The sequence below is a fragment of the Ixodes scapularis genome, unplaced genomic scaffold, assembly GCF_016920785.2.
Source record: "Ixodes scapularis isolate PalLabHiFi unplaced genomic scaffold, ASM1692078v2 PGA_scaffold10__122_contigs__length_95168666, whole genome shotgun sequence".
In the NCBI taxonomy this organism is placed as follows: Eukaryota; Metazoa; Arthropoda; class Arachnida; order Ixodida; family Ixodidae; genus Ixodes; species Ixodes scapularis.
The window spans coordinates 73959543-73970662 of record NW_024609836.1 but is presented as its reverse complement, the minus strand read 5'-3'; the positions used below and the strand labels follow the sequence as shown (position 1 = coordinate 73970662).

At 45.5% G+C, this 11120-nt stretch overlaps 1 long non-coding RNA gene across 1 annotated transcript; it reads right to left on the bottom strand.

Moving 5' to 3' along the window:
• Positions 1–2877: 2877 nt before the first annotated feature.
• LOC8051534 lies at positions 2878–10789 on the bottom strand. The gene is made up of 3 exons (XR_003919906.3): positions 10510–10789; positions 3800–3954; positions 2878–3060 (listed from the first exon to the last, which is right to left on the bottom strand). It is a non-coding gene; the product is annotated as an uncharacterized LOC8051534 (long non-coding RNA).
• Between the last annotated feature and the right edge of the window lie 331 nt (positions 10790–11120).

Here is an 11120-nt window from a genome sequence, read left to right as displayed (position 1 = left end):
ATTTAGTTTTCCTCGCATGTTTCCCAGCGCCCCATCGAGTTCCGTATAACTCTCCTAAAATGTCGTGGTCTAAGAATGACTAAACAAGTTTTGTTCCGCATTATTTTCGTACAAGAAACGTGTAACCTAGCCGCCGCGTAAACAAAACCAGATTTTCCAGATTCCTATAAATTGGGTTAGGTTCATTTAGTCCGCTCGGAGTACTTTAGGGGTAAGAGCAACGCCCTCTCTGATGGGTACACTTGGTCGGAGTTCTCCCTTTAATCTTGCACGGCGTAATGCGGAACTAACGCCGTACACATTCCATTATCATAAACGTACCGCGAGCATTTGAGACTCTGCAGAGGAAACTCTGAGGAGCGCCACTACAGAGTTGACTTCGCCGCCTCCTCCGAAACGACAGTTTCATATGTTCCGTCTCGGAAGTGTATGCACTTAATGACTTTGCATCTATTTTTTTTTTTTTTTGCGAATTGTTTGTTTTTAATGTGTTCGTGTTACTTGGGTCGTCGTATCTTTCCCCTCATCCGTGATACTGATTAGTGTACAATCGGCTCAACGCATTTGCTGATTAGAGTTCGATTGCGGCTGGGCGCAATTGCTCGTTTGATCTCTCAAATACGGTTTTTTCGTTTATTTTAAATTAAAGGGAAAGGCGGAATCTAGGATAGGTGTGAACCTACAGTGCCTAAAGTAATAGGCTCTCAATTGAAACAAAGTACCAGGGTAGCCTCATAGATGGCGCTAGCATGCCGGTGTGTTTTCCGGTGTTTTTTTTGTCGTACCACACAAAGAGCTCGGTCATGCGGAAACGCACGCGTTTGAACGCCGGCCCAATCGGCACGTTGCAATCGCCAAACAAGCAGCGACCAGAGGCCCTATTCTGTACACTCGGCGAAAAAGTCGGCGAGAAATTTGGCGGCCGTGATTGGCCAACGCCGCACTTGACCTTGGCGCCGGGCAATCATAGTCGCCTGATTTCTGGCCGACGTTTTCGCCAAGGGCCCTAAACTCGTGAAACAGAAAGTTGGGAGCCGAAAGTTCGCGAAGCGCGCCGATTGGACGTAGGCGAAAAAAGTGCCAAGTCATCGTCGCGATTGTCCAATCGGTGCGCTCCGTCAACTTCGGCCCCAACTTTGTGTTTGACGAGTTTAGGGGCCCAAGTGTCCAAATTAGAGTCCTTGGACGTTGGATGAATTTCAGAAGCCCGTTTTTGGACCCTTCTTCCTTCGGGGTTCAGTCGCCGGCTTTCTTATCGGTCAATATCACCATCTCATTAGCTGTGGAGCGGTGACAAGATGCTCAGGGATTGCCGCCATGTCCCGCCTTTCTAATCGCTCGTTCAGGCTTGCCGATTCGCGCGGGCCGATTCGCGCAGACGAGAAGGGGATTTTGGAGCCGGGTGGCGAAATTGACTAGTCGCTGGCGGAAGATTTGGATATATATGGGGCCATGTAATGATGCAGATTTTCTGCCAGCAAGAATCGATGCCGCCATCCGGCTCCAAAATCCGCTTTCCGCCTGCGCAGATCCGCCCGCGAATCCACAAGTGTAATCGCGCCATCTGTCAGTGGACAAAAGTGCCCTCAAATATGGGACAGTGGTGATATTTTATAACACGGTGAATTTGCACAAACTTGTACCTTGTGGCTTTTCTTTTTTTAGAACGACAATCAGAGAGAAGAGTTGTACACCCGTGAGCGATATGAAAATGAACAGCCCTCTTCTTGTTTTTGACGCTCCTGCAAGTTTTGGAACAAGCTTTGTTCCAGAAGAGGGCTAGAACGCCAAGTTTAGACCCCAAGCCACGTACCATTTGAGACATTGAGAGCTAATATAGCTTTAGGGAGCCGTAAAACAGGCAAGAAACCAGGTAAGGTGTTCACCTTCATATCGCCGGCGGGTGTACATATTTTGCTTTTATAATCGTTGTCCCGTAAAAGAAAACGAAGTTTTGCACATTATTCGTGCGCTGCACCAAGTAGTTCTTCCAAGATTTGGCAGTCGGAGGAAGAAACGGTGCTTTTGGCATTTGAAACATGTACCATCGCTGCCAAAATGAGCTGAAATTGCGCTCCGCGTGGCGCGCGGTACTCTTGGTAGCGCGTGTCGAATTTTTCTGGAAGCTGTTATGCAACAAAACTGTGATGCACGCTGAGGCAACCATCACTAGATCTTTAGAACTTCCGGTTTTAAACGGACAATTCCTTTAAAGGGCCACTAAATTTTTTTTTTTTAAACAGTCTGGTTCTGACACGCTTGTCAAAAAATGAATTTCACTCGAAATAATTTTTTTTTATGAGCAATATTGCCGGCGCGAGATTTATTTTAAATTCTTCGGGCACAGTCCATGACGTCACGAAATGGTCATACACGCGTTCCCCCTGAACGAGATGGTCATACACTCTCCCCACCTCTACGTGATGGCCAAGCTGATCCACTTCTCCACGCGCCCGAAATCCCGAGATAAAGAACAAGTAGAAAGGAGGTTACTACCGACTAAATCGCGTCTCGCGCAATCAATATTACTATATTAAAAAAAAAACGTCAAATTTATTTCTTGACAAGAGTGCCCCCAGTCAGTGTTCAAAAAAAAAGAAAAAAAAAGAAACGTATCTTTGTTTTCAGTGGCCCTTTAAGATTTCTGGAGGACGGAAAAACGTTTCCTGCTATTTAAAATAAAAAAGGCGGCATTTTCGAAGACTACTGGTAGAATTCGATGAGACAATTTAGTTTTATTGCTGACCAGTATTAGTTGTTTGCAATTGGATCGGTTGGTTGCGGTCCGCTTTACGTATACCTTTATGTCTTCCTTCTTTTTTGGTTTCGTCTGTATGCATGCTCGCGTGTTAATGGTAAAATATTACTCAGACAACTCATTTATGATCGTGAAAAGTGTGATGCCACCGCTTAGCGGTGACTGATAAAATTTTATTAGACGCAAGATGCCGCTGCTATGGAGACGCGAAGTTGCTTGCCATGGATGCAGTGTTTCGCTTGGTGTCGCCGACTTTGAGAGCCTTACTAAGGACTCGGCCGGCATTCAGCTTGTGTACAATGCTGAAACCAGAGAAGAAACAGAATGAATGACATTTCTTGTTGGGAACAACGCACGGATAGTGAGGATATCCACACAACGTGCACACGAACACACCGTGTCAAAATAATTAATTTTTAACAGCTTAGCTTGGTGCCGCGAATGAGCACTTTCCGCTACACTCCGCGGGTATTTTTTTTTTTTTTTTAATTTTTGATAAGGCGTGCGTTCTAAGAAACAAAAATAAAGAGTAAAACTTGGAGTTCTTTTGTTCACCCTAAATATCTGGCGCCATTTACTACCAATGCTCCCTCGACAACAAAGCCGGGGTGCCGAAATTTAGGCCTTCATCTGAAGAAGGTAAACGCGGGGCAGAGATTGATCCCGAGTCCGACGTCGAAGGACACCCGACGTGGGGCTCGGGCCCAAATGCCGAGTCGGCACCATCCGAGTGCGGTGACGTCGAGTGGAGGTAGAGGAGGCTTTTTAGAGGAATTCCTGTTGTCCCTGTAAAAATAACCTCTCCTGCACGACGTCATTCAGTGATGCTGTCAGGAGTTTGTCTAAGATAAGGCGACTTCCGCGAGACGAGATAAGAACTTCGTTGAACAGTAGCACGGAAGGGTTTCGATAAGGAACTGTACGGTCTCGACCTTGTGGACACGTTCCTTGATCACGGGTAACAAAGAAGTCACGTTCGCTCCTGATAAGACGGGAAGGTTGTTATCTATACGCGTGTGGGTCACGTGAACTCGTGCGTACCTGTAGGTAAATTCCAGTCCCAATGATTATTTGTTTCTCGGGAACAGCGGCAGACGCGTACGTTGGCTCTTGACCACTCTCTCCGATATCGGAAGGAATTCTGATAACGGCTATCGATGCCTCTCAGCTTTCGTCGCGTGTCGATGGATGAAATGCTGCGAAAGAAAACGAAAGAAAACATACTTAAGATTGGACAAGTTGATTGCGACATTCAGGACGGCCGGCTGCTAGACTACCTAGATATATCAAGGCCGTACTGTTGAGGTTTTTACGTCACCTACCGAATGCCAGCGCGGTTCACTAATTGAGCACGAGTGCTGTTCAAATTGTGACCCGCGCTGACCCTCACTGGGTGATGTATAGAACATAAAGCACTATGACCTCCCTATCTAGGTAGTGCTGCCTGTGTGCTGCAGAGGTTCAAACACATAGCGACACTTCATAATACATTTCCTCGTGGGTCCTTCCTTTATCCAAAAGGCCTTAATAAATATGCGTTACCAAACAGAGCGAGAGACGTGGAGGACGCTGTGAATGGTAGGAAATATTGTTTGGTTTGTGTAGCAGAGGTGAAAAAACGAGTACCTCCGATGGGCACCGCTTTCGCATTCGCGCATCAACGCGTAGAGAACGCATGATAACAAATCAAATCAAATTTGAAGGTTTTACACGCCAGACCAGCCAAAGGCATCTGGCCCGTCCCAGAGGAAGACTGAAGAAAGGATTAATTTCTACCACCTGGAGATCCAAACTTAGTTGAAGGCCAACGTCCACTTCGCGCTTTCAACTTTCGCCTCCTCCTTTCCTATATCGTCTCCACGTTTTCCCTTGACTTAACTAGGCTCCCCTTCTAGCTTAGAAGAGGGAAAGCACTAAAAGGATTATTTTCCCTGCAGAAAACCGAGGTTGGGCAGGGATGTCCAAATAGGACACAATATCTGCCGTCAACAGCATTTGCTAGACAGAAGCGGATTCTTGTCTTCGCTTCTGGTCCTCCTTGGGCAGTTCTTTGCCGGGGGAACGGAAAGTGACCCTCCGCTAGCGTTTCTGGACAAAGCCTTAGAGCATGCTCATGACCCATAACAGGACGCAGTTACAAACACTCTGCTGGCTCTCGGCAAGGCCTTCGCTGCTGTTATCAGTCTCCAACCTCACGAGAAAAAGAAAGGATGAGGAGTAGACAACAGCGACGAGAAGGAAAGGAAAGCCGTGCTATATCCTTGCTCGACATCATCACTGAAAACGTACGCGTGCTTTGCACCATTCACTTGTTTCTAGAATTAAGTGTGCACGCTTTATTTTATTGTCGCGCACTGCACAAAACGCGTCGTGACTTGACAGCCCTTTATATGTCGTCTTCTCCACAAGAAGTCTCCGTTAGATTGCGGGTTGCTCGGCCGGGATTCGAACCCGCCTCCTGTAGATTCATAGGCATGCGCTTTTGCCTTACCGCAAAGAAAGGGGGTAAACTGAGGATCGGACGGAGAACGGTGATCCCGCCTACTAACTTTTCACCCCGCTAGAAGGGCGCGGCACCGGTAGAGCTTGCGAATTGATTCCATTTTGCTACTTTGATGGCCGACACGGTCCAATCGTTCGGAAAACGCACGCGACAGACATTGTTTTCACAATGGCGCAATTTCGATACGATCTAAGGCTAGAATATTTTTCCGCCATGGACCCATCGCTCATAGGCGTAAGATAGAGATTGCTCTTGAACTTCCTTCCGGAGACGGGTGTCTTTTCAGTTGTCTGTGGATCCTTGCTGCTCGTCTCCTTAGAATATGTTTTTCACTTGCTTCTTTTTATTCCTTTCTCCCTTCCTCCGCGTCCTGTCAGTCCTTCTGATGTTTGTCGTCGTGTACTTCGGAGCTGGGCAACCCAGATGGCTAACCATGTCCGTGCTGAAGATACCGCTCCCTCCGATATTGAGATTTTCATTTTTAAGTTACAGTTTCGCGCAACATCCTCTTCAATGCCCCAGCCAAATAACCCATTACGTGTGTTTTGTTTAAGCTTTTGTAAAGTCTGCTTTAGAACTTATAGGCCACTTTGACGTGGACGGGTGTTGAACAGACGTGCGTTCTATTTAGCCACGCACCTGTTATCATATATATGTTTGAAAACTCAAAGACGCTACTTAACAAAACGTTAGACTGTAGCGCCAAGAATGTTTTGTTCCTCATTTGGTAATTACGAGTTTAAGATTAAAGCACAAAATGTCTTCACAAATCTTTTTTTTTTTTTTTGTACTTTACCCTCTTCATGTCTTGAAAACACACTTTCAAGATATGTGCAAGAATCATATCACGCAAGAATCAAAATATATCTTGAAGAATCGCATCACATCATATCACATGTGTGAGTCTGTAGGTATTTAAAGAAACTAAAACAGTAAATTCACTTTTATTTACAATATTTATAGTTACCGCGGGACCGCGGGCCCAAGATTCAACGAACAAGAGTTGGTATACAGCAGGCACGTAGCCAAGATTTTGTTTCGGAGGGGGCCCGCCCATGACAAAATGCTGTATGAGGGGAGGGGGGAGAGGAGGTCCCAGCAAAGTTGAAGATATTGGGGGGGCCCGGGCCCCATGCCCCCCCCCCCCCCCCCTGGCTACGTGCCTGTATACAGCCTGTCTAAGAGAAATAGGGAGCACGCGCTCTGACTTGCACTTTGCGCCAAATTACCACCAATAATTTAATGCAAGTGGGGGCAGATATTTATATCTTGTTCACAATTTATTTAATATTCCTTTATTATCTATTTACTTAAGGTCGCCAAAGGCACTTCAGAAGTAATGCGCCGGGAAAGTGGGGGAGGGGGAGACGAGAGGGACGTCAGAACACCGTGCTCTGATAGGAAATATTAGTGGGTAGAGCTAAAGCTAGCAGCCTTTATCTTCCCTGCACTCGTCGAAAGCGTTAGAACGCGTAAAGCAGGCTTCCGGCGTTTGGCTCTCGCATCCTAACGGGTTCGACGAGTGCAGCGGAGACAAAGGCAGCTAGCTTTGGGCCTACCCACTAATCTGTCCAATCAGGGCTTGGCGTTCTGAGGTCCCGCGCGCTCTGCTCTCCTCCTTTCTTCACTTTCTCGGTTCATTACAGAAAGCTAAAAAGGAGGGTAGTGTCATCGCCTGCTACCTGCTAACCTTGTCCAAACAGGATTTCCCAATACTCTAACTATTGGTAGGCTATCCCTGAAGGGTATTCGGGAAATCTTGAGTAAGCCAATACAGGCCTATTTCGGCACTATGATTGCCGCGCAGTTATGGACGTCACATCCCCTGCTTCGCGGGGGGGGGGGGGGGGGGGGGGGGAGCGAGGCTTACGTAAACATGCCTCTGCGATTCACACGCTAGCCTTTAGCCTGGTCTCAAATTTGCTTACGCTTATCAGGTAAGCAGCTCCGGGAGCTGACTAAATGCTGGGCTAGCGCGTGAAATCACTGAACCGTGTCGGTTTATGTCAGCCTCGCTCCCACACCTTCTTCTTTCTCTCCCCCCGTAAAACCAGGAGATGTGACGTTCATAAAAGCGCGCCAATCATAGTGCTGACATTTTCCTGCATCGACTTACTCCACAAGTTTTTCCGAATACATGTTCCAAAAATAATATTCTGGCAAAAAAAGTATTTAAAAAAATTAAACAATTTAGCGCACGGTGTCGGTCATCTCCTTTTTGCGAAAACAGGACCATTGCGTTTGTTCTGCCGTACTTCTTTGGCTTGTTTCGTCAGCTGGAAATGTTACGCAGTCTAAATATGATAGTGGATCTGTAAAAAGCTTTAATTTCGCTTGTTTCTTTTTAATCTGTTTGTGACGACGAAAACAATATAGATATAAATAAAATAGAAAAAAAAAAGATAATGCGCAGCCTCGTAAGCCTTCGAAACTGGGAGCAGATGTTTATAACTTGGCGCTGTCTGCTTCGAGACAAGCAGGGTGTTACATTTCTTTGGCTTGTTTTCTTTTCCTGATCCGTACGCCGTCGTTTGGGAGCGAGCGAAAAAATCCCGCCTTTATTTTACTCCAAGCGGGTTCCTGGAAAGCTTCCACGGCGGGTGGACTGCAAACATAACTCGCTTTCAGTATTTGGCTTTCTATAATTCAAGGAATATACAATAATCTTCTCGAATCTCAGTAGGAGATTAGTTATTAATTTAGTTTTAAATATGCTTATAGAACCCCTAAAAAATGTAGTTGTGTTCTAAAAAAAAAAGAAGACAAAACCTGTAGAGCGATGTGTAGTAAACGATGTTCTCCCCAATTTTTTAATGTTTTCTATCTTGTCAAGGGTTTGACTTGAGCACTCCAGTTGAACATTTCTGACCAAGACCATCCACGTGTGGAACTTTGAATTTATCGAGACGGCTAGTTGTATACTTATTTGTTGTTTGTCATATAATTCTTTCTGATATAGACCAGAAAAACAGCAGTAGACATGATGTTTTTTTTTTATTGTTTTTCAGCCTACTATAATTAAACCTTTTATCATATCTTGTTTTTTTTTGACAGACAATTCAATTGATTATTTGGTTTATTTTGTTGAGTTGACAGTTCTTTGAATTCATATCACTACGAAATGACGTTTTGTAAGTTTGGGAAGCTTACAATCAGGGTACTACTTTCATCGGCATTTGGAATTGGCTTTGATGCACCGCGTGCGCCGAGTGGATAACAAAACGGAGAATGAAAGAGGTCCTGCACTTTGTTTTCTGAGCGCACTAACTTGGTCTGCGTGCTTGAAGAGTTCTAGATGTGAACAAGATATTAGAAGGTCAACTTTCACGTAAAATACAGTGATCAGAAATATGCGCAGATCACAGAGAGTCGAGGAAAGGGAAACCAATTAGTCCACGGGTTAGCACCATCACCTCTAGACTAATCGACCGGCGTCCTCACTTGTACCAATCCTTTTTTCTAAACATCTTTTAGTGAATCCCCTACCCATATCTTTGATCCGGATTTGAGGATGATGGCGGGGTGCACGTGAAAAAAAAAGTATGTTCAGTTTTAAAATGTATCAGCACATACATCCAGTTAGCAAAGTCACAATCAAAAAACCTTTATCGTGAATCATTCTGTCTACATCTAAATGTTACATTTGGTTTTAATGCCACGAGAGAAAACTTGACTAGTGCTGTAGAACTGGTATAAGCTAAAGTATTGAAGTGCCTCATATACTTGTGATGCCGTACCTACATCCAGGTCAAACAATCGCAGCCAAGAAAGTTTTAGGATCAAATTTTCGCATAGAAATAAAACCAATGTCCAGTACATCAGTAATTTCGCGTGTTGAGACTATTACCCTGAATACTGATATGCCAGAAGTTATTAAAACAGTGTCAGAAGTAAAAAAAAAAAAAGATAAAACTGATGTTAGTTGCCACCACAATCCAGTTTAGGATGTTCCACAAGAGTTGCAGGAGAGCGGGAAAAAGACCACAGATGATAAGCTGCATTTAGTTACCTGTATTGCATTTTCTGAGTGAGCGATATGAAGTGCTGCCTCAAGAGTGATTTTACAGTGTCTTTTTGTTTTGTAGTTTGCTGTTCTAAAATCTTCTACCGGTGTACTGTTGTAAAAGGTACCGGCCAGGATCCACTTCAAAATGCAAGATGGCCGTCTCAACATCTTGCAATTTTCAGTGGCGAATTTGATATCGTTTATTAAGGCATAGTTTCTACATTTATTTACCGGACTCTCTGTCTGACTAGCCCATAGTATGAGCCTCATATTTGAAAATAAATAAAATCAGCATGTTTTGTATTACCTTGCACTACCAGAAAAGAAATTCCTGCAGTCAAGGTTGTCCTTCGTCAAGCAATTCTCCCTCTTAAATATAAGCCAGAAAATATTTCACCAGAAAGCTGATGCTATACCACCAACTTCTGTAGGCAGCTCCCTGTCTGAAGCGGACCATAATATTTTTAGAGTCACTGAGAGCATGAGAGACGCAGGGTGTGGATTTTTATGTTCACGCTTCTTGCTTCGGGATTGGTACATCAGCGTTGTTGTCGGCTGATGCTGCAATGTCTTTGGTTGTGAAGCAGCAATACGATGCTCGGGACTTCCACACCCTGCTTCCGTAAACTGTCGGTGACTATAGGAAAGACTGCTTCTGCAGTGGGATCATACTTCTCAGTTGGCTTCAAACATGAAACGCACCATGGCATATTCAGCGATACACCAAAAATCTGAGAAAGATTATGAGGCATACATAACTGCAATAAAATGAACGATCACCAAACAAGTGCAGAATATGGCGCATCCCATCCGGCATATTTTCAGCGGGAAATCTTTCAGCCTGTGCCTTTGATAATTATATGCGTGCACGTTTTAGAAAGGGGTATAAACAATTCTAAGCGGGGCATCTAGTCGCCGCCATAGAATCTCTGCTGGTGTGACTGCCAACACGTGCAATAAACTTATTCCAAAACTCGAAGCGCCTCATCGATGCTTAATGCCATGTTCTGCATTGTGGGATCCGGTGTAAAGCAAAATCCATGCACACTCCGCTCCTGGTCCACAGGTTCCCAGAATGCAAGGCGCGGTGATGGATTTATGGAAGTACTCCATTGCAAGCCTGCAAACGGCATCTTCGCATGCATACTGCACGTGTTTGCCTGCTGGAGGCCCCGGCCGTGACGCCATGCTCACAACGTTGCATAAGGTGTAAACAATGAAAGGAGCAGGGTACCAACTCACCATCGTGGACGTGCATCTTCATAAATGCTAGGGCGGAAGCTGCACCACTCAGAAAAGTTCGCTTCTTGCGCCTCCACCTCTGCACGGCGCTGGTGGTCACGTGGGCCCCCTCCTGGCCTTCACAGTCGTGGGACTGAATCCTATGGCGTCGCAGCGTGTCATGATGCACCGACGCCCTGAAGGCCCTGGTGGCACATGTCATCGAAAAGGCCGTCGGTCGCGGAGGTACTTGCCGGCGAACCGCGACGGTGCCGCGGCCAACGAGAGATTGAATCCCGGTTTGGCGAGACTTCAAGGGTATAGCCCGGCCGGGAGGGTTATCATCGCTGGCCGAGTTATCTTGACACGCTTGTGTGTCGAGTATCTCAGGTTCCCTCGCTGTCCGAGGGAGGCGTTGAGTGGCATCTTCGGTTTCCGTGGATATCGTGTTTTTGGCGGTTTTCCACGGGAAAATAGTGGCACTTCATGGTGTTGATATGTGTCCTCCGGGACGAAGACTGTTTAAACAGAGCGGGTGAAAGATTCTCCTTAAAGGGATACTACAACGAAATTTCGGCGCTCATTTTTTTTTGGTCTATATATGTTCAAAAGAGCAGTATCACATGGAACAT